Here is a 24,308-nt window from a genome sequence, read left to right as displayed (position 1 = left end):
CCTGGGTTCCCCCCAAACCTCCCAACTCCTGGTCAGACACCGGAGGAGTTGACCTGGACTGTGGGTTCATGAAAACAGCCTAACTGAGGGCTGCAGTGAAGCTCCAAGGGGAGCAAATCCGCCAATAAGCGCAAGACCCACCAAGGTAGAGGAAGAACTTTGTCACAACATGTATGTCCTGTGACTAATTTTAGGGCCAGATTGTGATCTCTGTCTAAAGCCTGAGTCCACTGAATTTGCACAGTGGCCTCGTGGGATATGGAATTCAGCATCAATCTCCCCAGGCCATATAGTTATGGATCCAGTGGCTACATGTCCTCTGGCCCCTTCCACAGTGACATAGCAAGAGCTGCTACCTAACACTGATTTACAGAATACAAAAGGAGCAGAGTCCCACTGAATGGCCTCTCAGTGTCTAGGAGTAATTGAACTACTGCCTTCGAGTCTTTCCATGGCCCTTCTGCAGGATTCAGACCTCAAAGAAGGTGTACATGACATTATGGATCCATTGCATAAAATACCTTGATACATTTTGAATGCTCTCAGCAGTCTCTACATGAAAAACAATGATGAATAATGACTAACTAGTAAAGTGCAAGTTGAGTGCATTGTGAAACATCCAAGAAGCTTGATTTAGGTATCCTTTTAGATAGCTTACTATGATTATGAAGTGGATCAGTGTTGTTATACAATAGGTGGGAAAGGTTTGGCTGGTTTATAAAGTCCCACATGTGAAGATCATCCCAATATAGCTGTGCTTTTTCTGTCCACTGGACAATTAAATTGTTCAGTTTCCTGGATCCTGTCCTATGATCACAGACCACAGAAGCTTGTCTGGCATACTGTACATGTCAATATTTTTTCTCCAGTCTGAAAACATGGCTGCCATGGATCACTTGTGAATTACATTATTAAATATTTTATTCATGTAAATCTCCAGTTTCTCAAAAAGCCACGTTTGCAACGTTTATTTTGATTTGACTCAAATCCTTATTTTTACTTGTGGTTGTTTATTGACAAATGGGGAATCAGAAATGATGAGAGAGCTGCAATTTTTAAAATGTGTGTTTTTTTAAAAAAAAAGATAGGGGGAATTGGAGCACTAAGATTCCCTCTTTGTGGATGTAGTACTTACATAAGGTATATTATTTAATGTTAAGCGTTGCGTGTGTGTATATAGCACACATCTGAAACTATATATCCAGCACATAACACAAGCAGGCTGCACAAGTGCATTGGAAACAGAGGTTTTGACAGAGATATCAGGAAACCTGTCCTACTTTTATATTAACAGTGTCGTGTGACCTTTAATGTCTCCGTTGAACAGACAGCACTGCACTTTTTAAGGTCTTATTTGAAAGCGCTACGTGCATTAAGCTGCATGGAACTCGGTTTATCTACTGTGGAGAGGAGACAGGATGATTAGACTTATGGTGGAAAGCTGGTACTTATACCACTAAGCCATCCTCTCCAATTAAGTGACTGCAAAGCAGTTGGCATGAATATTGATGATATCCATGTATTTTTTTAATGAGCTCATCATCCTTCATTCCAAACTAAATACTCTTTCTTCTTGAAGTGTTGAAGCTGTTTGGAGTGGCACTTCTCTCGGCTTATTGAGGCACAGCGTATGTCTGGGTACAAATTCTGCAGTTGGAAAAGGACTAAGCGGCTAGGCGCTGATACAATGCTGCCCTATTATTCCTGACTTAATCTCTTCTGCCTTGAGAATTCCTCCACCAGAGCTATTCTTCTCTTGGAATTACAGAAACCAGACTGGGAAAGATCTCTTGCACTATCTAGTCTAACCCAGTGTCTCTGCAGGGCCAGTCCAAGCAAGGATTTGAGAATGTCTCTGAATAATTGGTGTAGCTGGGTGAACACTCCAAGCAATTTACAGCTAACGCTCAGTAGACTTTGTAAGGAAATGCCCTTTGACTGTGTTTGCTTTCTGAAACTATTCTAGCCAATGAGTTTACTTGTGGGAAAATTCACCAAAATAGGAAATTTTAAGCAAGCGTTTTAACATAAACCCAGAAATTAAATGTTGAGTTTCTAACTGTAAGTGCTGGTACCAGAAACCTGATTCTAGGAATTATGCTCATCTGACTAGTGCATTTAAATGTTGAATGCTTGCAACAAACAACTCCAGAAGTTATTTGACAAAGGCATCGTATGTTCAGAAGGGACATTAAGTGCATGCAATAAATTATTTGGTTATTATGAATTACTCACCTAGTACTAATTATTAAGTAGCCGCTAGTTAATTTCAGGCAAGCTTTACGTTCCTCATTCAATATTGGTAAACAAATATGGCAAATGGACTGCATTTAGTGTGTCCAACCCACATGCAGAGTGGTTAAGTAGTTCTGTTTTAAAGGCAACATTGAGATAAGCATTTATTCTGTTGTTAAATACCATTCTGGCATTGGAGAATACTTTGCACTTCAGCACCTGCCATTGGAGGACCTAAGAGTGCTTAAAAACATGGATGAATTAAGTTTAACAGCATCCCAATATGGTAGCAAGTATTATCCCCATTTTACAGATAGGGAAATTGAGGTACAGAGCAGTTCTAGACCTTGTACTTTTAAGCGACTTATCCAAACTGACACAGTAAGACCAGGGGCAGAGCCTGAAAGAGAACTCAAGGGTAGACTTTCAAAGACACTCAAGGATGTAAATCCATGGGAGCTGTGTACCTAACCTCCTCCTATTTGTGCCTTTTGGAAATCCCCCTTCCCCCAGATCTCATATCCCAAGGATCTAACCACTGTGTTACACTTCTCATTTGATAGTACATGGGTATTCCATTCCTGTTGAAGGTCAATCATATTTTGATCTAAAATAAATGCTCTTTTTGTCTGCCCACTGTTGGTAACCAAACTGATTAATCCATAGGCGTAGAATGAAAAATGTAGTCAATAAGGGCCCAATCCCACAAGGCGCTCAGAGCTCTCCAGTCCCATTGCAGTTATTTTCATGACTTCAGCTGACCACACAGGGAGATAAGTGGCAGCCATGTTTACCTGTTAGCATTAAAAAGCGAAAAACCACATTTCTTCTTAATATTTTTTCTAATGAATTCCACATAGCTATCTCATGGAGGCTGCAAGATGTTTTTTATAAATGGCCGTACCTTGATTAAAGCTCCTGGCCTTCATAATGGCATGAGCCTGTGGGATTTAGTACAGGCAGTGCAGTTCTTGTTTGCTTCATCCTATGAAAATCTAAGTTTACATGAGGGGCATCAGCTGGAACCTGCATGCCTTTATTATTACTAATAGCGGTTGGGAGTGCAGCTTCAAATGATGCATAACATTTTATTTTTTTTTTAAAGTAAACCATAAGCCAAGTTAAATGAACTTTAAAAGTGAACATGATTCATAACAGAGACAATTTTAAAACTGACCAGACGCAGCAAATGTAAATTCTGTCCTTTTAACTGTAAAATGTTTAAGCTTATTTGCAGAAGAGTTTGAAAAATTAAAACCATGCCCCCTCTATGTTTCTTTAGCTATGAAGAAACATTAGAGTTTTGCATTTGAAAGGATGGCAAGGCAAACTGTATAGACAGACTAAATGTCTACTTGAATTATCTTGCTTGTTGAGGGGACGTCTTAAACTGATGATCATATGTAATCTGCAATGTATTAAAAGCATATTCTTTATTGGAGTCCCCATATTACATTTCAAATGCATTTCCATGGAATGTTTCAAACTGTCATCTAAAATTATTACTTTTTTCATTGAAATGACATATGTCCCCTCAGCACTCATCTAGAACTTTATTATTATGATTCATTGGACAGCTTAAAGACATGAGATCACTCTTTGTGGTTTTATGTCTCTCGCCCTACTTCTGTCCCTTTTTCAATGCTAATGCCAGCTTTGCATTCCCCTGCCACAGTTGAGCACTAGCTCTTTAGCATGTGTAAGTTTTTTTTTCAGTTGATCAGAGGTTTGGTGTAAGTAAATATTTAGGCAATATATGTGTCTCAAACAAACACTTATAATAATGATCACCCATAGTGATCTCTATAGTTAAAAAATTGAGTTCCAGCTTCCATTCGAACCCCTATTTTCAGATGCTCAAAATGATTCTCAAATAAGTTCCTTTGAGGGTGAGATTTTACCAGGATTGGTTCCACCCAAAGGAGAAATATTTTGAAAAACTGCAAATTAAAAATTAGAAGAAAAATGTTTTGACGCATCCTCCAAGTGATTTAAAATATTTACTATGCTTTGAGGGAACCAGAAGTGCTGTTGGCCCAATGACACAATTATTTAAAGTTTCTGCACAAAAGTATATTGCAAAGTATATTGATACACTCAAGTCGGGTTTGTGTATGCACAATTATGTGCCATCGTAAAGGCTAAAGGCAGATTAAATGCTTAGTGTGTTAAAATGTTAGAATTGAGCACCCATTGAAGTCAATGAGTCTAGGATTTGGTGGTGAAAGCATCTTAAAATCTCAAAGCAGCTAACTGAGATGAGACACCTGAAGAGTTTGTCATCGTAACTACACTCAAGCCGCTCCAGCGGCACAGTTATGGTGCTGCCGCGGTGCTACTGTAGTGTAGACGGTTCCTACGTTGACTGAAGGGGTTTTTCCATTGATGTAGTTAATCCATCTCTCTGAGGAGACAGTAGCTGTGTTGACAGAAGAATTCTATATGGGGTACCCTAGGCCAACCTAACTCTGATGCTCAGGGTGTGAAATTTGTCACAGCCCTGAGCTATGTAGCTGGGTTGATCTAATTTTTTAAGTGTAGACCAGGCCTGAGTTAATCCACTTTAACCTTTTAAACTGCTTTAACTCAGCAAAGGTGCTTTAAATATTTAAAGTAGTTTAACTCTGTTGAGTGCCTGAAGTTCTGGAGGAGCATCCTTCAGAGATGCTTCAAGGACTCTTGACTTTAATGATCCTTCTGGTAAGGATGTCTGTTCTATTTCTCACCCCCTTTAAGAAAGGCGGAGTTAGGTGTAAAAGGTTCTCAAAATGAAGTTTGAGAAATCAATTATTCAAAAAGTTAAAAAAGGTAGAAAGGTTTGAAAAGATGAATCCTAAAGACCCAGAAAACAAACAAAAAGAACACAAAGAATATCGTTTTTGAAATCTCATGATTTTTAGGCTAATCTCATTGTTTTTGGTGCCTTATTCACGCTTTTTGAATGCTTGTGGTTGGCAGTATTGCACGTGGGGTTCAAAATTAATTAGTCTCTAAGGTGCCACAAGTACTCCTGTTCTTTTTGCATTATCCTAAAAGTATACTTAACAGGCCTTTAGTTAAACATCCTGTCAATTTTATTTAAGGCTTAATCCACTGAACCATTGTGTTACAGGTTATGATGATCTGGTTTAGCTTTGATTGCTGTGGCTCTTTTTCTCTGAAGGTACAGCATTCCTATAGTTACTACTTTGTACAGCCACTGGTAAACAACTAAACTGGAACAATATGTTTAACAGAATTCTAACCTTTAACATTCTTCAAATATTGTTCTTATTTAAGCATTGACTTCTTAGGTTTTCCTGCAGGCTGGCCTGATGTAGTAGCTTGAATTCCACCCTCAAATTCTATAACGTATCATGATTCAATGAGTAGCCACAACAGCAGATTAAAGATGGTATGTTTGTTTTAACTCTGTATTTGGCTTGCTTTTGGTAGTTTCTGCTAGGCTTTTAAGTTTATTTAATCAGCATTCAGATTTTTTAAAATTAATTTTCTGCTTCTAGGTAGTGTTACAAAAAAGGGAAAGGAACTGTATAAAAATGTATCATAGGAAAGTAACTTTCCATTAACTGTTCATCTGGACTATGCGTCTTCCAGCCCTAAAATGGGAAAATAGAGCCATACTCCCATGACTCTTTCGTTGATATCTCACAGTTCCAAATTTACAGCCTCAACACAGCAAAGACTCACATGTGCTTAACTTCAAGCATGTGAATAGTCCCAATGGCTTCAAACTGAGAAATGTGGGATCTTTGTGCTCCCTGCAAAACAGCCTATCTTTATTCTGTTGCTTCCCCTCACCTTCTTATGTCCTTGTCATCTGTTGCAATTGCTTATCTGTCTTATTTCATGTAGTACAGGGTAGACAACCTATGGCACGTGTGTATGCAAGCTGATTTTCAGTGGCGCACTCACTGCCCAGGTCCTGACCACCGGTCCTGGGGGCTTCGCTGCTGGCCTGGGGTACCGGCCCCCTGCCAGCTGGGGTTCCGTCCGCCGGCCCCGCTCAGCCCACTGCTGGCCCCAGATCCCGGCCATCAGTCCGGGGGGGGCTCTGCTGCCAGCCTGGGGTCCTGGCTGCTGGCCCAGGGCTCTGCAAGACACCCCCAGCTGTGGCCCACAGGCCCCAGCCTTGGGGCAGTGAGGGGTGCAGACAGGGGCAAGGGGGGGCACAGCTCACCACCCCGACCTTAAAAATTGTTCCAGTGCCACTGTACTGGGATATTTTAAAGTCCTGATTTGCTGCTTACATCAATATCCCGCCACGTGGAACAGCGCACTGCATTTGATGTTGAGATTAGAATGTACTTGCAAGAACTGGAATCAGAATTTTCTCATAGATTTCAAGATTTCCAGAGATTTGGCCCAATGCTTTCTTTTCTAATTAAACCTGAAAAGTTCAACGAAATTGACTTGCATTTGTCTGTATTTCAGTGGATGGGTGTTGAAGTAATGCAGCTCATTCAGTTAAAAAGCTCAGAATTGTGGGCATCAAAGTTTGGAGATCTGCAGAATGCATTTGAAACGACTGAGAGAGATAATGGGGCCTCTATTCTGACCTGCTGGACGTCCCTGCCGGTGAAATTTAACTGCTTGAAGAAAATTGCATTTGCAGTGTTTTTAGCGTTTGGATCCACATACCCATGTGAACCGGTATTTTCACACATGAAATCTGTGCTCTGTCCCTCTCGGAGCCGGTTAACAACTGATCACTGTGTGCAGATTAAAGTATCCAAATATGTGCCAGACATTGGAAAACTCAGCAAGGAAAAGCAAAGGCAAGGATCACATGAAACTGATAAGATCTGCATTTTAATTTAATTTTAAATGAAGCTTCTTAAACATTTTAAAAACCTTATTTACTTTACATACAATAGTTTAGTTACATAATATAGACTTATAGAGAGAGACCTTCTAAAAACGTTCAAATGTATTCCTGGCATGCAAAACCTTAAATTAGAGTGAATAAATGAAGACTCAGCACACCACTTCTGAAAGGTTGCCGACCCCTGGTGTAGTATATTGTGGTATTGTCACTTTAAAATTAGTCGTGTAATCACCAGAGGGTCTCCCATTGTGAGCAGTCTGTCACACACATCAGGCAAATGCATTCAGGGTCTGCATGCCCGCATGTAGGGTGCCATCTAGTCATGTAACTAGTGAATAAAATGAGTTTGGGTTTACTCTTTATATCTCTAGTCTCACGCTGGTTTCTGAAGTGGGGAGGATGCAGCATAGTCACAAAAAAGACACTCTCAGCTGCCTGACCACGCTATAAAGCACGGCATTGTGTGTCATAAGTGACCACATTCTGCCTGAAGCAAGAAGATGGGGTTTTTTTGGTCCGTCCGACAGTGGATTATCAAATAGTGCAAACAAACTGCTACACACAGACAAGAAACTGCAATCTACAGACCAGCAGGAACCAAAGAGGAAGAACAGAAGTACCAAGACACGGGACACACTGAACACCCAAAAGTGAAACCAATAAGGTAGCTAAACTAGAAAACAGTATTAGACCAAACAAAGAATACAAACACCCTGAACATGGAAAGTTGCAAGTCACCTCAACCTTTCTTTCCTTGGTAATCTTGCTGGGAATTAGGTGTGGAAGAATTGTTTCCATCTCCTCCATCTGAAAGCCTCAGGAGCAGATAAAAAAAGAAGTGGACATAAAAGTAGCCATTTTTCTGCACATGGGGGAGAGGAGGCCCTGAAGTTTAATAAACCAGATTTGCAAGGTAGCCAACTGAAACAGCGCCCACTTTGGATGAGGTCTTAATAATGCTTAGGAACTATTGTAACCCTAAGAAATATGTTGTGTTTGAATAATACCAGCTCTGATCTCACGCAGGCCGAGGGGAAGAGCAGATAGACAAGTGTGTCACAAAACTGAGGCAAAACCCAAGAAATTATGAGTTTGGAAATATTGAAAAGGACATGTCCAGAGAAAAAAATTGTGTTCAGTGTCACTGACAAAGGACTAAAGATGAAGTTGTTGAGGGAGCCCCATTTGGGCTTGCAAAAAGCAATGGATATTTGCGGAGCCTCACAAGCCATAAAGACCCAAGTAGAGATCAGGTCTGGGCCACATCCTGACGAGCTCAAGCAGGCTCTTGCACAAATGAGTATTTAGAGCATCACGGGCAGGGCACAGCCACCTGACAGAGCAAAGCAGACATGCCAACAGCTCACAGAAAGAAATGGTGCACACACTGTGGTAAGACACACCCACCCAGAGGCTGCTCAGCCTTTGGAGAAATGTGTCACAAATGTGGAAAATGAAATCACTATTCTTCAATGTGGAGAGCGACAAACTTACCCACAAATCAGAATGTGAATGATCTCTTCTTATACGTACCATATAAGAAAAAAGGGAAATAAAAATGGGTGCAGTACGCTCAGCAAAACCTTAGTATTCAAAACTGTATATAAGGAATAGATCCTTAAAGTTTAAGCTTGATCCTGGGGCTGAAGCTAATGTTTTACAATTCACCTTTTTAAAAGGATACCGAGTCCCACCCAGACAAAGCACTCTGGTGTTGTGCTCATGGCATGTGGGAGTTCCAGAAGGAGCAAAAAGAACAGGAGGACTTGTGGCACCTTAGAGACTAACAAATTTATTTGAGCATAAGCTTCTTAGCCCACGAAAGCTTATGCTCAAATAAATTTGTTAGTCTCTAAGGTGCCACAAGTCCTCCTGTTCTTTTTGTGGATACAGACTAACACGGCTGCTATTCTGAAACCAGAAGGACCAGTCACCCTAACAGCAGCAACAGCCAAGGCTAAGATCAGTCTTCAGTTCTTCATCACTGAGGCTTCTATATCACCACTGCTAGGCAGAGAAGCATGCCCACCTTACCCTGATGCACAGAATAGATATACTGCACACCAAGGCACCCAGCTAATGCTGAACGATTTGATTGTATAATACTCTGAGGTTTCAGGAGACTAGGAGAGTTGCATGGGAAGCATCACACATATATGGACCCATCAGTCACCCCTGTCATATACTGCTGCAGAAATGTACCTTTTGCAGTGAGACAGATTGAGGCTTTGTCTACACTACTGCAGTAAGTCAACCTAAGTTACACTACTCCAGATACGTGAATAACATAGCTGGAGTTGATGTAGCTTAGGTCAACTAACTGCAGTGTCTGCACTGAGTCGACGGGAGTCTCTCTCCCATTGACTTACCTTACTCTTCTCGTTCCCGCTGGAGTAAACTGGAGAACGCTCTGCTGTAGATTTAGCAGGTCTTCACTAGACCCACTAAATCAACCCCCAGTGCATCAATCTCAGTAGCGTCAATCCCGCGGTAGTGTAGACATAGCCAGTGATGCGCTTGGGCAGTTGGAAAAGGAAAGCAGCATAGCCAAACCCACACCCTGGATTAACAGTATGGTCATAACTGAGAAGAACAATGGCAAGATTAGGATTTGTGTGGGTTCCAGAGACCTTAATAAGGCTACATTGAGACAGCATTACTCTACCTCCACACCAGCAGAGGTTCATTGTTGGCTAGCTGGTAAAAGCATATTCACTATTTTAGGTGAGAAAGATGGATATTGGCAAGTCACATTAGATAAAGAATCATCTGAACTTTGCATTTTATGTACACCCTGGGGCAGATACAAGTTTCTCCACCTATCTTTTGGAATAAGGTCAGCTAGTGAAGTTGGTTTAACAAAAGAATAATGAAACATTCAGGGATATTGCAGATGTCCAAAAAATAGCAAATGACATGATAACGACAGCATCAACTCAAGCGGAACATGGTCAGATACTGAAGAAATTGGTGGCAATGGCTCAAGCAGAGAATATCAGGTTCAACCCTGATAAAATCCAGTTCATGGTAAAAGAAGTCAGATATGTGGGATGTATTCTTTCATCGCAAGGAATCAGGCCAGATGACAGCAGGGTTGAAGCTATAGCTAACATTAAACAACAGGACAAGAAGGCATTACAGAGGATCCTGTGGGGATGATTAGATTAGTTGGACAGTATATCCCAGGTGAACCATCTTTGACAATTGCTCCATGAAAACATAGTTTGGCAATGGTCTTGGGAACATGACAAGACATTGGGACAACTAAAGACGCTGCTCTGGAATGCACTCAAATTCTACGATCCCAACAAACCAGTCACCATTCAAGCATACTCATCCAAAGATTGCTTAGGAGCTTTGTCTGCTGCAAGACAGAGGCCCTGTTATATATGGATCTCAAGGTCTGACAGAGGCAGAAGAAACTTATGCCTATTGCATTTGCCACAAAGAGATGTGATCAATACATATATGGAGTACAGGTTGAGGTACAGTCTGATCATGAACCACTGGAGGGAATATTCTCTGTGAGGCCACAGTGCATGCTACTTCAATTGCAGAAATGTGATCTTCCAGTCACACACACCACTGACAAAGAAAAGTTAATTCAGACACGTTAAGAGCTGCAGGGGACATACTACAGAGCCAGATGATGAAATGGCTGATGAAAAGGTCATCTATGCAGCTGGGGCCACCTCAACACTCTACACAGATCTGTTAAACAAACTGAAGGAAGATACACACAGATCTTGTAATTTTTCACAACATTGTATGTGAGGGCTGGTCATGCAGAAGACGACGAGTGAATCCTAGAGCAGCCATATTGGGCTGTAGAAGACACTATTTCATTGCAACAAGGGTTGTTAATGGCTGGCGACAAGATAATTATTCCTAACAATACAGGGCAGGAAATGCTTAACCACTTGCACAAGTCACAAGAGCTAGGCAGATAATGTTCTGGCCAGGTATGACTCAACACATAGAACAACTTACAGAAGGATGCAGATTATGTCAGGAATGTTGGTCAAAAAGAATCATTATGGTCTCATGAGATTCCTGATCTACCTTATAGCTGCCAATATTTTTTTACTATGTCAGACATTCATATCTACTCCTAGTGGACTACTTTTCCAAATTTCAAGGAGTTCTGCATCTGCCAAACAAGTCAGCACATTCTGCTATTGCTAAATTGAAAGTGGATTTACAAGACATGGCACCCCTAAAGAGTTAGTGAGTGACCGTGTTCCGTTTGCAAGCAGAGATCTTGGAGTGAAACTCACTTCAGTCCTGCATACCCACAATCTAACGGAATGGCTGAGAGAACTATTCAGACAACAAAAAAAATCAGTGTTTCATAAAATAGCAACCTTGGGTAGAGGACAAACCAATGTCCTTGACACCAGGCCTGAGCAAATGGTAAAGACTGAGCTCCAAGGGTTAAGTGCTAATAATCTCTGACCCCCGCAGATGTAGATTTAACAGCGAGTAGTCAGCAGCGCTGTAATACTCTACTCATGTCTCAAGCCTGGTGTCAAGGACACTGTTTGTCTGAGAAGTAAATTTATTTATTGGGAGGGATTTTAACAATGAAGAAAGGGAGATGTCGTATACTGTGGTGCTGTTTCTTTAAGACTAGCCATCACTAGAGGGCCTCCTATTGTATGGGGTCTCTCACATGAGACAGTCGCGCTCAGAGTCTGTAAGAGCCATCTTGTTGTGTAACTAATAGAGTTATGGTTTAAACTTTATATCCCTGGTCTCAGTCTGGTTCCTGAAGTACAGAGGCTGCAGCATTTACTCACATGGAAGACAGTCAGCTGCCTGCCCTCACTTGAAAGTACAGCATTTAGACCTTGATACTCCACTGCTTTTCCTCCTCATCCATCCTCCATGGTGAATTTGTGATCTGGAGGGCACTTGGGTCTATTGGGAGATCTTTTCTATTTCCATTGTTAGCTCCTCAGGGCAGGGACTGTCTCGTGCCATGTTTGTACAGCACCTAGCGCAATGAGGCAGTGGTCTTGGTAGGTGCCTCTGGGTACTGTTGTAATATAAATAATAAATCATGGGTCCCTACTTCCTTCAGGAACTGAGGGGTCTGTCTCTCTCTTAAGCACCTGGCATACAGCTTGCTGCAATTTTGCCAGATCAGGAGATAATTTCATTTATTTTTGGTAGGGGCAAAAATATTGATCTTAGTTTTAAAAAGTTATAATTATTATCAGTGATAAGAATGAGACACACAAGACTATCTCAGCCAAATAAAAATAGTGCTCTGGTTAGTCAATAATGCCAAAATTACCACTGATTTGTTGGTGTATGTCTGTCTTAAAGTGACATCTCAGCTTGAAAGTTATTAATTGCCATTGTGTCCTGATTCACATGAGATGACAAAGCTGAGCGGTACTGAAGGCACACAAACATTGAAATGTATCAAAATGGCGGCTGTTTCAGGGGTAGCATGCACTGCTGAATTGTTTTTTAGTTAGCTCACATTATCTTGCTTTTGTCTTTAACTTGTAAAGACTCTATTTCAGGTGGTTTTATCCTAGAAAAGACCTACAAACACAAGTGCTTGACACCATCAGAGTATTTCAGAAGCACTTGAGTTTTAAAAAAGAAAAGAAAAGAAAGGAAAATAAAAGAAAAGAACATAACAGCCAATTAAAAAACAATTTTTTTTCTTCTGGTATCATTAATCAAATGCATAAACAGTCCATGCAGTGACACCTGGCAGGGTTAATGTTTAAGACCTACAGCAATTATAGCTCCCCTGAAAATCGCTTGGCCAGCAAGTCTCATAAAAGCCTGTGATTATGAAGGAAATGGGAATTAGCAGAAAAATTTAGGGAAACCAGTTGAAATACATTGGTAGCAAAGGAGGCAATGAGAAATCTGACTGATTGAAGCTCCCCTGGGGAGAAAAAACAGGGTCTAGGGGTCACTCCTTCACCAAATTAGTAGTGTCTGTCATTTGAAACCAAAATAAAGCAGGAACAGAAGTAAAAGATTTTCCGTAGAGAGATTGCTCTCTGGTCTCTTGCACCTAAATCTCAGGGAGGCTGAGTGCAATTATTGGGTTGGATTTCTGAAGATCCTAATTCAGCCATAATTCATCTCCTCCAAATATAGTCTTTGATATAGAATATAATCTTCAGGAAATCCCTCCCATTGATGTGTTTTTGCAGTAAACAATTGGAAAATTAGATGCAAACATTCTGTTTCCACCAATATTTCTTCTATCCCCTGTTTTGCATCTCTGTACTCCCCAAAAATTACTCAGCTAGAGTAAACACAGCTTTAATGAAAGCTAAGCCTCTTGTGGTTAGCACTCACCATAGTCCATATACTTCCCGTATTTGAGGAACATTAGCAGAACACTTTTTGTGCCAGAGACAATCATGCTCTAAGAAAAAATCTTAAAAGTAAACAGCAGTTTAAGCAAAGAATGATGACCATTTGGAGCCAATTCCTTAATATCAAATGCTAAAAAAGCATTAGCTAACCTCTATAGAAGTTAATATTCTCAACCAAGCAACAGTAACTTAAATCCACAAGGGCTTGATTCAGTGGTAGGCACAGGTAGGAAGATAATGGCCATATTTCCTCCTTGGCAAAGAATTTGCTTCAGCGGAAGGCACCATAACACTGAATTACCTTGTTCTCTGGCTTCTTGGCTTTGGCAATTTGTGCTTCATTCCAAATGCTTTGTTCTATCTCAACCAGCTGAAAAGTGGCCTTGGCCTCTGATTTGATTTTAAATTCGTGAAAATAGTGACATGCTCTGAAAAACAAACAGTTAATTTTCCAACTGGGAAACCAACTCAGCAATGATTGGGAAAAGAAATTAATGAAAAATTGCAAGCCATGTCAAGCCATGAGAAATTAAGCACTGCACTGTTCTGAAAGGGTGGCAAATTATTGTGAACGCTCTGGAGTCTAAGGGATCCAACCCACTATTTCCCGATTCAATGTCTTGACTCTCTGCTTAGATGTTGTAGGATAGAGAGTTTCTTCACAAAGCGCAGACCTAAACAGAGCTTATAGGACCCAATGGGCAACCGAGGCCCATTGATAGTAATCTCATATGCACCGCACAAGACAGAAGTTGAGAAGTTTTTTAGCCCTTTATTAGTGATCAATTGCTCTCTTGTAGTGCCTGTTTATCAGAGATCCTTAGTGCTTCACAAACGTTAACTACTGTATAAGTGAGGAAGTTCTGGTTTGAAAAGGGACTGAAAAATATGGCAGTATGCAGAGGTATGTTTGTGTCATTTGTTCCCAGTGAAAAATCTGCTTGATTTACAAGTTTAAACTTTTTTTTTTTTTTTTTTGGTCACACTCTATGTTAAGGTCACCTTTATAAATAGTTGATAAAGGATTAATTAATTATAACAATTGATTAACATCTATTGAAGTCCAACAGGTGGTAAGATGCTTGCAAACATCTACTACTCCTTGTGCTTGTGTTATAGAAAGCTATATCACTTGTGTCTGAACATAACTTCTAATAATTATTAACCTTTGTAAACAATTAATAAATATACCCTTGATATACTGTGACACCTTTTCTCCCCGGCAAACTCAACCTATAATCTGAGAGTCAAGATGAGTTCTTTCCTTCCTGTGCATCATCACCTGCCATAAAGATTCTGCAGGCTAAATCAGGGCCTCATTTATACCTGTTCAACTGGCTTCAGATTATGTTCTTACCTGGGCAAGCCTATTGTTGTCAATGAGTGGAACTGATTAGAAGTTGGAGTACTTGTGGCACCTTAGAGACTAACCAATTTATTTGAGCATAAGCTTTCGTGAGCTACAGCTCACTTCATCGGATGCATACTGTGGAAAGTGTAGAAGATCTTTTATACACATAAAGCATGAAAAAATACCTCCCCCCACCCCACCCTCCTGCTGGCAATAGCTTATCTAAAGTGATCACTCTCCTTACAATAAGAAAAGGAGTACTTGTGGCACCTTAGAGACTAACCAATTTATTTGTAAACAGTAGCAGATGTGTTAAGTCAAAAGGTTCCATTTTTACATAGTCACTTTTCCAGAGTAGAACTTTACTTTAAACTTCACAACACCCTTGAAGCAGATACAGTCGTATATAGGAATTGCTTCACTCATCACTTGAAATGCACTATGTAAAGGAAGTGAAGAAGATTACTCAGTCAAATTCACTGCAAGTGAGCTTTTTCATGGACAGAATGTAATTACTTAAATTAAGACACCCTTACTCTTAGTCTTTAATGATCATAAGCAAAATCTCTGCTTGATGTCTCATTCTAAAGATAGCACATCTAAAAGTACAGTGCCACTAACACCATGGGTTAGGGTGCATTAGTATTAGGGTTGGTATCCATGTCAAATTCACATAGAGACGTAGTGCTGGAATATGCAGTAGTGATCTACAATGTAGATCAGACAGGGAAATCAGATTACTTACTTACATAATGATCAACGGGGGAAAAGAAAAAGAATTCAACATCATCATTACAATGAAGGTTCCAAATCCTGCAAAAATGTAAGTACATGCTTATCTTTATGCTCAATGAAGTCGATGGGAATGCTCACATACATGAAGTTAAGTGTGTGCTCAAGTCTTCGCAGCTTGGGGTCTAAGTTATAAAGTAGTTACCAATCTTTTTCTCCTTTGGCTGCTGATTAGAAATAAAAACAGTGTTTAAATACAAGTAGTGAAAAGAGGGGAACTGACAATAAGAGACTGCTCCATGTTTTTCAGTGAAAGAAATATTGCTTTGAAACCAGAAAATACCAAGGAGAGGGGAGGAAATGGGAAGTGGAGTCTTTTATGTATGTATGTATCTGAAAGGCTTAGTGTGATCCTGAGCTAGTAGATACCAGCTGATGACTGTCAGATCCCTAGAACACGGGGAAGGGGTGTGTGTGTGAGGAGAGAAGAGACTTGAGAAGAAGCCTAGCCAAGCTAGGTAGAGAGCTGGACAAGGAATTAACACTTCAGAAAGTAAAATAGGATGTGAGGCAGATGGAGAAGGGAAAACCCACCAGAGTAAGTCGAGTTATTGACAAATTTCATAAAGGGTGGGAAGATGAGGTGCTGTAATGGCTTTTCTGGGCCTTCAAAATAGCCCAGAGATTTAAAGCAGTACTGGGCAAAAAGAATTGGAAATGCAATTGAAAATCGTAATGACCCAATTGGAAAAATAGATGTATGTTGTATTCTGAAGAACATATATTGTACTATGCATTGTGTAAAATATGAAATAAAATACAAGATACATTCAAAACATCCTCAAAGTGGCTATTTTATCTGATATTTAAAACATCTGGTATCATGTATTTTGTAGATCTTAAAATGTGGAGTATTTTTCAAATTTTGATTGAATACCTTCTGAGTAAAATGCAACTTATGTTTGGAGTGTTTTTTCTATTAACAGAAAATTTGAGGCATGTGTATGTATGTAAAATTAGGCAATAAGGAAAATAAAATAAATTGACCAAACCTTGTACAACCAAAACAGTTTATAGATATTTCATGGTGAAAGGAGTCTATCAAAATCAAATTTAATACTACTATAGCTGCACAAAATAATTAATCCAGTATATTAATTAGATGGAGGCCATTCATAAATGATGTGGTACACTAAAATGTTGTTTCCTGTCCTTAGTTTCCATATTTCTCCTGTGTCTTGGTTTGCTTTCTAAATGCATTGTTGAACTTTATCTCCATCTATTCCAGATGTTTTCGAGTTCTAATTTGTTTTCCATATGGTATCCACTTATATGACCATTTTAGTTTTTTCAGTCAAATCTGCTCTCTGGGTTCACTGTGGGACATAACATTTTTCTTTCACCAAAATAGTTTTTTCCTGTGGCGGCTGCTACTGCTGCCATTTCTTTTCTAGTGGTGCCTAGGATGTGCTAAAGGCCTGAGGCCTACACCAAAGAGTTTACACTTAGGCAGGTACTTGATTTTACTCATAGCAATAGATCCATTGCTTTCATGAACCATATCTGAACTGGATCTCAGCATTAGATTTTAGCTTTTGTTTCCAGGATGCAAGCCTAATCCATTCGATGGTTCAGCAAAGCACTTAAGCATGTGCTCAAGTCCCACTTGAAGTCAATGGGATTTAAGCATATGCTTAAGGGCTTTGTTCAGTTAGGACCTGAGTATCCTGAATAGTTCTAGAAACATTCCAACCCTTTTCTGATGTATTATGAGCTGTGAAAAGAAATTCAAAAATATAACATAACATCTGCTGGAGAAGGGCTGAGCCAGTGCCCAGATCCAAACACCTCCAAACCTGGGGACTGTTTGAAATCTAAAACTAGATCTGGATTCCAATTTTTGGGGTTCAGGCCATTTTTAATTTCTACTCATAACCTCCTTTTGTGTGTTTCCCGGTCTTGCTTACACACTACCTTCTTGTTATTGTCTGACTCTCTTTCCCCAAAAGTTTCAACTTCTATTCTTCTTTCTTGAGACTTGCCCCAGGTTTCTTCGAATCTCTCCTCTTTTTTTCATGCACTTCAATATCAGTGCCATAATTTCCAAAAATGCCATTGAAGTATCACTCAATACTGATCAGTTATTGTTCTGCTGGCATCCCCCAGAATATTAGACCAGATCTTTCAAATTTGGGTGTCTAAGGCCTTGTCTACACTATGAAATTAGGTTGAATTTATAGAAGTCGGTTTTGTAGAAAGCGTTTTTATACAGTCGATTTTGTGTGTTCCCCACACAAATGCCCTAAGTGCATGTAGTCGGCGGAGTGTGTCCACAGTACTGAGGCAACCATCGACTTCAGGAGCATTGCACTGTGGGTAGCTATCCCACAGTTCCGCAGTCTCCGCCGCCCATTTGAATTCTGGGTAGAAATCCCAGTGCTTGATGAGGCTAAAACATTGCCGTGGGTAGTTCTGGGTACATATCGTCAGGCCCCCCCTTCCCTGCCTCCCTCCATGAAAGCAAGGGCAGACAATCATTTTGCACCTTTTTTCCTCAGTTACCTTTGCAGATGCTATACCACGGCAAGCATGGAGACGGCTCAGCTAACCGTCACCGTATGTCTCTGGGTGCTGCATTGCTACACAGCAACAGTTTATTTCCTTTTGGCAGCAGACAGTGCAGTATGACCGGTAGCCATCGTTGACGTAGTCCAGGGTGCTCTTTTAACTGACCTTGATGAGGTCGGGGCGCCTGGGCAAACATAGGAGTGACTCAGCCAGGTCATTTCCCTTTTAAGTTTCGTCTCATGGCGATTCAGTCCTACCGGCAGTGCACTGTCTTTTAATCTGCAGCTAGCAGAAGACGATGGCCAGCAGTCATACTGCACCATCTTCTGCCGAGCATCCAGGTGATGACGATGGCTAGCAGTCGTCCTGCACAGTCTGCTGCCAGCAAGATGTATAAAGATAGATGAAGTGGATCAAAACAAGAAATAGACCAGATTTGTTTTGTATTCATTTTCTCCTCCCTCCCTTTGTGAAATCAACGGCCTGCTAAACCCCGTTTTGAGTTCTATCCTTGAAGTTTTGAGTTCTATTCTTGAGGGGGCCATTCAGTTTCTCGCAAAGCCACCCCCTTTGTTGATTTTAATTCCCTGTAAGCCAACCCTGTAAGCCATGTTGTCAGTCACCCCTCCCTCCATCAGAGCAACGGCAAACAATCATTTCGCACCCTTTTCCCTGGATTGCCCGAGCAGGAGCAGACGCCATAGCACAGCAAGCATGGAGCCCGTTCAGCTCACCACAGCAGTTATGACTATTGTAAACACCTCGCACATTATCGTGCAGTGTATGCAGAACTAGCACCTGAAAAACCAGGTGAGGAGGCGACGGTAGTGCGGTGATGAGGACATGAACACACTTTTCTCTAAAACCGCGTTCCCCCGCAATTTGGAGATCATGGTGTTAATGGGGCAGGTTCATGCCATGGAACGCCGATTCTGGGCCCGGGAAACGAGCACAGACTGGTGGGACCACATAGTGTTGCAGATCTGGGATGATTCCCAGTGTCTCCGAAACTTTCCCATGCATAAGGGCACTTTCATGGAACTTTGTGACTTGCTTTCCCCTGCCCTGAAGCGCAAGAATACCAAGATGAGAGCAGCCCTCACAGTTCACAAGCGAGTGGCAATAGCCCTGTGGAAGCTTGCAATGCCAGACAGCTACTGGTCAGTCGGTAATCAATTTGGAGTGGGCAAATCTACTGTGGGGGTTGCTGTGATGCAAGTAGCCAATGCAATCACTGAGCTGCTGCTATCAAGGGTAGTGACTCTGGGAAACGTGCAGGTCACAGTGGATGGCTTTGCTGCAATGGGATTCCCTAACTGTGGTGGGGCTATAGACGGAACCCATATCCCTATCTTGGGACCAGACCACCAGGGCAGCCAGCACATAAACCGCAAGAGGTACTTTTCAATGGTGCTGCAAGCACTGGTGGATCACAAGGGACGTTTCACCAACATCAATGTGGGATGGCCGGGAAAGGTACATGATGCTCGCGTCTTCAGGAGCTCTGGTCTGTATGAACAGCTGCAGCAAGGGATTTACTTCCCAGACCAGAAAATAACTGTTGGGGATGTTGAAATGCCTATAGCTATCCTTGGGGACCCAGCCTACCCTTTAATGCCCTGGCTCATGAAGCCGTACACAGGCAGCCTGGACAGTAGTCAGGAGCTGTTCAACTACAGGCTGAGCAAATGCAGAATGGTGGTAGAATGTGCATTTCGACATTTAAAGGGTCACTGGCGCAGTTTACTGACTCGCTCAGACCTCAGCAAAACCAATATTCCCACTGTTATTGCTGCTTGTTGTGTGCTCCACAATCTCTGTGAGAGTAAGGGGGAGACGTTTATGGCGGGGTGGGAAGTTGAGGCAAATCGCCTAGCTGCTGATTACGTGCAGCCAGACACCGGGGCGGTTAGAAGAGCACAGCAGGAAGCGCTGCGCATCAGAGAAGCTTTGAAAACCAGTTTCATGACTGGCCAGGGTACTGTGTGACACTTGTTTGTTTCTCCTTGATGAAAACCCGCCCCCTTGGTTGACTCTACTTCCCTGTAAGCCACCCACCCTCCCGCCTTCTATCACAGCTTGCTTGCAAAGGAAACAAAGTCACTATCGTTTAAAAAACATGTATTCTTTATTAATTGATTATAAAAATAGGGAGATAACTCACAAGATAGCCCAGGTGGGGTGTGGGAGGAGGGTAGGAGGGAAGGAAAAGGCCACTTTAAAACTTGTTGAATGCCAGCCTTCCGTTGCTTGGGCTGTCCACTGGGGTGGAGTAGTTGGGTGCCCGGAGCCTCCCACCCCACGTCCTTGGGCGTCTGGGTGAGGAGGCTATGGAACTTGGGGAGGAGGGAGGGCAGTTAAGCAGGGGCTGCAGTGGCAGCCTGTGATCCTGCTGCCGTTCATGAACCTCCACCAGACGCCGGAGCATGTCCGTTTGATCCCGTAGTATCCCCAGCATTTCCTCATGCCTCCTCTGATCTTCCTCCCACCACCTCTCCTCACGTTCATCGGCCACCATCCTGTACTCTGCTATTGTGTCCCTCCACACAGCTCTGTCAGGGCCGGACGACTGCATGAGCTCAGAGAACATGTCATCGCGTGCGCGTTTTTTTCGCCACCTTATCTGAGATAGCCTCTGGGATGGAGGAGGGAGGCTTGAAACATTTGCAGCTGCTAGAGGAAAAAAAGGGAGTGAAGTATTTTAAAAGATACATTTTACAGAACAATGGCTATACTCTTTCACGGCGAACAACACTATTCACATTACATAGCACATCTGATTTTGGTACAAGGTCGCATTTTGCATCTTATATTGAGTACCGGTGGCTTTGGTGTTAGAGATCACACACGCAGGGCCGGGCAACAGAATTCGGCTTGCAGGCGGCCATGGTAAGCCCTAGTCTTTTGGCTTCTGCAACCTTCTTAACAGCAGCCCCCTCCTTTCGCATACCAAGCAAAGCCTGTTGAGTTGGCCTTTTACTGCTGCAGTTTTCCTGTTAACGTGCAGCAGCAGAAACCAAACTAACCCCCTCCCCCCATCCAATTCTCTGGGATGATCGCTTTTTCCCCTCCCCCCACCGCCTGGCTGGTATCAGGGAAGATCCCTGCTAGCCAAACGCGAACAGCGCAGCGCCAATGGCCCCCCCTCCCACCGCATGGCTAACTGCAGGGAGGATTTATTTTCAGCCACAGGCAAACAGCCCAGTAGGAATGGCCACCTCTGAATGTCCCCTTAATCAAATTCCCCTATTTCAACCAGGTTACCATGAACGATATCACTCTCCTGACAATAACACAGAGAGATAAAGAACGGATGTTGCTTGAATGCCAGCAAACACCGGGACCATACGCTGCCAGGCTTTGTCATGCAATGATATCAGATTACTTGCTACTAGCATGGCGTGGTAAAGTGTCCTACCATGGAGGACGGAATAAGGCTGCTCTCCCCAGAAACCTTCTGCAAAGGCTTTTAGAGTACCTCCAGGAGAGCTTCACGGAGATGTCCCTGGAAGATTTCCGCTCCATCCCCAGACACGTTAACAGACTTTTCCAGTTGCAGTACTGGCCACGAATGCATCCCAAGTCCTCAGGACTACTTAATAATTAAAAAACGCTTGCTTTTATAACATGTATTATATTTTAAAAGGTACGCTCACCAGAGGTCCCTTCTCCAGCTTCGTTGGGTTGGGAGGGTATTTCAGTCAGGGTGATAAAAAGATCCTGGCTGTTGGGGAAAACAGTGTGCTGTGTGCTCTCCCCAAGCTCGTCCTCCTCCTCACCTTCCCCATCTGCAAAATCCTCAGCCATGGCAGACAGTATCCCATCCTCGGAGTCCACGGACAGGGGTGGGGTAGTGGTGGCGGCCCCCCCATAGAATTGCATGCAGCTCAGCATAGAAGCGGCATGTCTGGGGCTCTGTCCTGGAGCGTCTGTTTGATTCTTTGGTTTTCTGGTTCACTTGTCTGAGCTCCTTAAGTTTCACGCGGCACTGTGTTGCGTCCCTGATGTATCCTCTGTCCCTCATGGCCTCTGAGATTTTTTGAAATGTTTTGGCATTTTGTCTTTTGGAACGTAGTTCTGATAGCACGGATTCCTCTCCCCATACAGCAATCAGATCCAGTACCTCCCTTTCGGTCCAACCTGGAGCTCTTTTTCAATTCTGGGACTGCATGGTCACCTGTGCTGATGAGCTCGCCTGGCCAAACAGGAAATAAGATTCAAAAGTTCCCAGGGCTTTTCCTGTACACCTGGCCAGTGCATCCGAGTTCAGAGTGCTGTCCAGAGCAGTCACAATGGTGCACTGTGGGATAGCTCCTGGAGGCCAATACCTTTGAATTGCGTCCACACTAACCCTAATTTGAAATGGCAATGTCGATTTCAGCGCTAATCCCCTGGTTGGAGGAGTACAGAAATCGGTTTTAAGAGCCCTTTTTATGTTGAAAAAATGGCTTTGTTGTGTGGACAGGTGCAGGGTTAATTCAGATTTAATGCTGCTAAATCCGACAAAAACTCGTAGTGTAGACGAAGCCTTAATTAGATAGCCTAAATAAGAAGTGCAGAGCATCCAGTTTTGAAAATCTAGCATCGGAGGCCTGATTCAACTCCAACTGAAGTCAATAGAGATTTTTCACTGATTTCAATGGGAGATGGATTGCGTCTTTCACTTTGAAAATTTGAGTCTAGATTTTAGATGTGGTACGCTCAGGAGTCATTTGAAATCACAGGGCCAAATTCTATTCCTAAGTAACCTTTCCTCCTTTGCAATCAATACAATTTTTTTTCCCAAGTGTTAAGTGCCAAAGTGGAGTAAATGGCTACCAGACAGTCTGGCATAATAGATAATCTAGTAACGATTGTCAATAAAAATACGTGAGGCTTATAAGAACAAGAACTCTCAACAACTATTCATTATGTAAGGCTGAAATGGCACTGAGTAAGACTTCCAATAAATCATCTTCTTAATTTGCAAAACCTTTAAAAGAAAAAGAGAGAGAGAGAGAGAGAGAGAGAGAGAAAATTACATATACTGTGAGTCAAGGCAAGGTTGGATTCTTTCCTTACTTTACCTTATTTAGGGCTCATTTAGTTTGGAGTGGGAGGCTACCGGCCAGTGCTAATGCATGCTCTTTAGCCTGTTTACTTCTGTTTAATTTCAGATATGGTTAGCACTTAAGGAGACAGCATGTAGAATTACTCTTCCAGGAAAGAATGTATTAGTGGTTAAACTTTTCCTCACCATGTACCAATGAATGCAATGTATGTATAGGAAACAGCCAGTGACGACATCTTGGTTTTCAGGTAAATTCCTAATGACTAATAAGACTGTTAGTCACTTTTCTAATATCATCTTAGGAGAAAAATCTTTTTTATTTCCTTGATAGGAGAGTTCTAGTCATTAGCCATGTTTTTTTATTCTGTTGAGAGAGTAACCTGCCTAGGATTTATTAGCACATGCCAATCACGGGAAGATTACAATGACTACAATGACAGATACATGGAAGTGGTTAAACAGTCTAGCTCCTGATTACAATGCTCAGTTACAATGTCACGCTTTGGTGTGCAGGGCAATTTTTTTCATGATTCTTTTTTATTTTAATATTTTTCTAAACTTACCAAAGTTACAATGTAGATTTAGTATCAGTCCATAGGACCTTTGAGTTAGTGTAATCTAAAATCTAAGAAACAGTCCAGTTAACATTTTAAGATTCCTAAATTTGCCTTGGCTTACATGTTTCCTAAATATTTGCAACACTTTGGTTAGAACTACCGTAAATTCTCTTTTTATGCAAATCATCAGGAAAGGAAATCTACAAAAAAGAGGTTCTCTACATAATCAAGGTCCAGTCCCTTCTTAGTACAAAGTCTGTTTCTAGCCATATGATGAGAACAGAAATGTTAATATGTTTATGGCTGCCAGGCACAATATTGCAGCACGGCATCAAGTTAAAAGAAGGGGAAACCTGTAAAATATGAGAAACAGATTGTAGTAGAGAGCAGAAAGGGGGAGGGAAATTGTTTGTAGCCTTGTCTGGGTATATTAGATTTTTTTAAATCCTTATTATATTGCAATTTGACATGAATGCAAGGTATCAGCAGTAAAAAAGTAAGCATCCCCATGTTGTTTAAATCTGTGCTGGACTTATTAATAAAAGACTGATCTTAGTAGGTTCTCAGTTCTCGGCACTTCTCAGGATCAAGACCAGTTTGTTTTTGAAAAAAAACTATGCTTTGTTGGTGTGCA

Source organism: Lepidochelys kempii, chromosome 7 (genome assembly GCF_965140285.1).
Source record: "Lepidochelys kempii isolate rLepKem1 chromosome 7, rLepKem1.hap1, whole genome shotgun sequence".
NCBI classification, from domain to species: Eukaryota; Metazoa; Chordata; order Testudines; family Cheloniidae; genus Lepidochelys; species Lepidochelys kempii.
The sequence above is the reverse complement of the archived record's forward strand: the minus strand, read 5'-3'. Positions refer to the sequence as shown.